We start from the raw sequence: 4,487 nt of genomic DNA on the forward strand, positions 1-4,487 counted from the left end.
AAAAAAAAAAAAAAAAAGAATGGTTTTGTGTAGCATTAAAATACTATCAGTTTTTTTAAATCACTAAATTTTCTTGATTATCAGCTTAATGACATTTTTTGTATTAAAAGTTGAAGAACTGGCTCAGCACCCATAGCACAGTGGTTACGGCACCAGCCACATTCACTGAGGCTGGCGGGTTCAAATCTAGCCCGGGCCAGATAAGCAACAATAACAACTGCAACAGAAAAATAGCCAGGCATTGTGGCGGGCACCTATTGTCCCAGCTACTTGGGAGGCTGAGGCAAGAGAATCGCTGAAGCACATGAGTTTGAGGTTGTTGTGAGGTGTCACACTATGGCACTCTACAGAGGGTGATATAGTGAGATTCTGTCTCAAAAAATAAAAAGAAATTAGTGGATGATGGAATCTGGGGCCAGGAGTGAAAGTATGTTTCCTCTAATAGTAACATAAATGGCTATTTCATTATGGTGTTTGTGTTCTGTCCTTTGTAAATCATGTTTCAAACTGCTTTTCCATTACTATAAGAGAAAGTCCAGAAATAGAAACTAAATCCCACGGAACTGACATTGTTAAATATACACAAATATATACATGATAAACGACCAGTTGCTTATGGTCTACCCAGTTCAAGTATTCCTTAGTCTTTGTTCACTGAGATGATCATTCCTCTTCAGTGGGTTATCCTCTCATGACAAAGCTAACTTTTTTACACCTTGGCAGAGTACAGAGGGCTATGTTCCGGGGTTGAGAACTGAATTTTTGAATGAAGTACAGTGAGACGAAAAGAGACAGAGGAAGACACAAAGCACTAAAATCAGAAAACAATGTTTTCTTAGCCATTTTGATTGGCAGTTTGAAGAGTCTGCAAAACATTTATATTTAACATCATTTTTAGTGAAATAAAATCTGTGCCCTAGCAGCATGTGTTCCTTCAAAAGGACAAAATGTGCTTTAGTGACCTAAGGGTAAATTTTGTTCATTTTACTTCAGAGATATTATCAGCAGTGCACTTAAAGCAAAGCTATTTCTCGTTAGTGTCATTGTTTTGGCCAACCTTTTTCTTCACCATTAACTTCTTGTTGATCGCTGTTTGTTCTATAAGGTTGGAACATGACAATACTTATTTCAGCCAGATTTCCCATCTACAGAGATACTGCTGTATCTCAACCTTTGAGTTAAAGTTTAGGCTAGCTTGGGTGCTCCTGCCTGTCATCCTAGCACTTTGGGAGCCACAACAGGTGGATTGCCTGAGCTCAAGAGTTTGAGACCAACCTGAGCAATTTAAAACTAAAAATGTAGAAGAGCACCCCTTGCTCTTGCTGAAAATAGAAAAACTAGCCGGGTGTCGTGGTGTGCACCTATAGTCCTAGTTACTAAAGAGGCTGAGGCAAGAGGATCTTTCAAGCCCAAGAGTTTGAGGTTGCTGTGAGCTATGATGATGCCATGGCACTCTACCCAGGAGAACAGAATGAAACTCTGTCTCAAAAAAAAAAGAAAAGAAAAGAAAAGGCTTAGCATAAATAATAGTAATATCTTGATTTACAATGAGATTTTCTTGGAAATTATTTTGGTTATTTTTTTTATATTTGTGAATTAGGGAGTAGATGTTAACCATTATTTCATAGATAGTTACCAATAAAACTGCTACTAAACCCCAGACTTCCTGGCATTTTACTTAAGTGGTTCTGCTAACTATATAAAAGCTTGGTTGTGTAATAAATGACACAATTGGCCATGATGAAATCCCTCTCGACGAGAAAGCACACAATTAATCAGCACATCTTTTAGCAAATACTCAATAAAATGTCATTTTTAGGACGACCATTTGTAAGATTTAGAATGACCTCAATTATCTTTTGTTGTTTTTGTTGTTGTTTTGGTTTTTTGAGACAGAGCCTCAAGCTATCCCCCTGGGCTCAAGTGAATCTCCTGCCTCCCTCTCTCAAGTAGCTGGGACCACAGGCGCTGGTCACAATGCCCAGCTATTTTTTTGGTTGCAGCTGTCCTTGTTGTTTGTCAGGCAGGGCTGGAACCCGCTAGCTCAGGAGTACGTGGCTGGCGCCTTAGGCACTTGAGCCACAGGCACCAAGCCCTCAATTATCTTTTGTAGCTATGTGCCTCTAGTCTGAAAAGTCTCAAAGAGCCCAAATTAGTCTAAATTATTTTAAGGTTAAATGATAAGTGATATTAGGGTTTTCAAAAGGATAAGAGAAAATAATTTAGCCATTAACTTGTCTTTTTTTTTTTTTTCATCTTTTTAAAGATGAAAGTTTATTGAGGGGCGGTGCCTGTGGCTCAAAGGAGTAGGGTGCTGGCCCTACATACAGGAAGTGGCAGGTTCAAACCCGGCCCCAGCCAAAAACTGCCAAAAAAAAAAGAAAGAAAGAAAAAAATAATAAAGTTTACTGAGGAAGAGAAAGATAAGTTTACAAAGCAAGAGTAATATAAAGGTTTACAAAGTAAGATTTGTTGGCCATAGACAAAGGTGCCATAAGAAAAAGCTAAAGCAAGAAGTCTTTTTTTTTTTTTTTTTTTGCAGTTTCTGGCCGGGGCGGGAAACTTGTCTTAATATGAATTAAAGATTGAAGTTTAGTTATAATAGCTCCTTCCCATCATTTTTAGTTGAGCAGTTTTTAGTTTTTTAAAAAATATTCCTACTTTTGGGAGGCTGAGGTGGGAAGATAACTTGAACCCAGGAGTTTGAGGTTGCAGTGAGCTATGATAATGCCACTGTACTCCAGCCCAGGCAACAGAGGGAGACCCTATTTAAAAAAAAAAAATTCTAACTTGTTGAGAATCTGAGGAAATTTTTGTTCCATCTCCACCCCGCCCCTCCCCTCAAAATAGGTGGATGTTCTTAACTTAAACTGTGTTTGGCATTTTAAAGCACATCAGACCCAAGGTAAAAGCACTTGTGATAAGGTCTCTTTTTACCATATATGCTTTAAATCTTCAATATCCCTCATACTATTCTAACTAACTTTCTTTTTTTTTTTTTTTAAGACAGAGTCTCAAGCTGTCACCCTGGGTAGAGTGCCATAGCGTCACAGTTCACAGCAACCTCAAACTCTTGGGCTTAAGGGATTCTCTTGCCTCAGCCTCCCAAGTAGCTGGGACTACAGGCGCCCACCACAATGCCCAGCTATCTTTTTTGTTGCAGTTATCATTGTTGTTTTACCTGGCCCAGGCCAGGTTGGAACCCACCAGCCTGGGTGTATGTGGCCGGCACCCTACTCACTGAGTTATGGACACCACCTATTCTAACTTTAAAGGAACATTCATTATAGCCAATATGATAATGCAGAAAGTATTAAATACCAAGAGATGACATTATAGAAAGTGTGGGTATCAACAGAAAACTCAAGAGAAAAAGTTATTTTCAGAATTATCAAGAAGGTTAAATATATACAAACCAATTGTTTTGTGAATAATAGATATTGTTCATAGCAGTAGCCAAATCTCATAGTGTCACAGGGGAAATAGGTTTTATGCAGATCAGGGAGAAGGGCCTCTTCCTTGACTCTAAGCTGTTTGTCACCTAGATCTATTTTTTTTTTTTAAGAGAGAGCCTCACTTTGTTGCCCTCAGTAGAGTGCTGTGGCATCACAGCTCACAGCAACCTTCAGCTCTTGGGCTTAAGCAATTTTCTTGCCTCAGCCTCCCAAGTAGCTGGGACTACAGGTACCTGCCACAATGCCCAGCTATTTTTTTTGTTGCAGTTCAACCGGGGCCAGGTTTGAACCTGCCAGCCTCGGTATATGAGGCCAGCACCCTACTCACGGAGCCACAGGTTCGTATCTGAAACATAGTAAAACAATCTGTTCTGTGTGGGGTTATCTCCAATGGAGATAGCTTTTTACACTCTCACCTCCAAAGTTAAAATTATTGCTTGGAACTGCTATATCTCAATCGGAAGTACTCTGTAGGGGCAAACTAATCCTTTTTTTTTTTTTTTTCTGAGACAGACTCTCACTCAGTCTCCCTGGGGTTAAGTGCTGTGGCTTTATAGCTCACAACCTCAAACTTTTGAGCTCAAGAGATCCTCTTGCCTCAGCCTCCCAAATAGCTAAGACTACTTGGTGCCCATCACAAAGCCTGACTGTTTTTAGAGATAGGGTCTTGCTCTGGCTCAGGCTGGTCTTGATCTCCTGAGTTCAGATGATCCACCTGCGTCAGCCTCCCAGAGTGCTATAATTACAGATGTGAGCCCCCTTGCTTGGCCCAAACTAATCCTTAATTCTGAGAAAACTATTTAAATCAGATTTATGTTAGGCAAAAAATGATCTTTCAAAATGGATGTTTGTGACGTAAAGAATGAGAAGAGCCAGGAATTTCAGGTGTAAGCAATAGAACTTTAATTTAGACCAGCTTAAGAAAATGAAATAGGCTCAGCCACTGTCGCTCAAGCAACTAAGGTGCCAGCCACATACACCAGAGCTGGCGGGTTCGAATCCAGCCTGGGCCTGCCAAACAACAATGACAAC

This window comes from Otolemur garnettii, unplaced genomic scaffold (assembly GCF_000181295.1).
Source record: "Otolemur garnettii isolate 467f Iridium unplaced genomic scaffold, OtoGar3 scaffold00040, whole genome shotgun sequence".
Classification (NCBI taxonomy): Eukaryota; Metazoa; Chordata; class Mammalia; order Primates; family Galagidae; genus Otolemur; species Otolemur garnettii.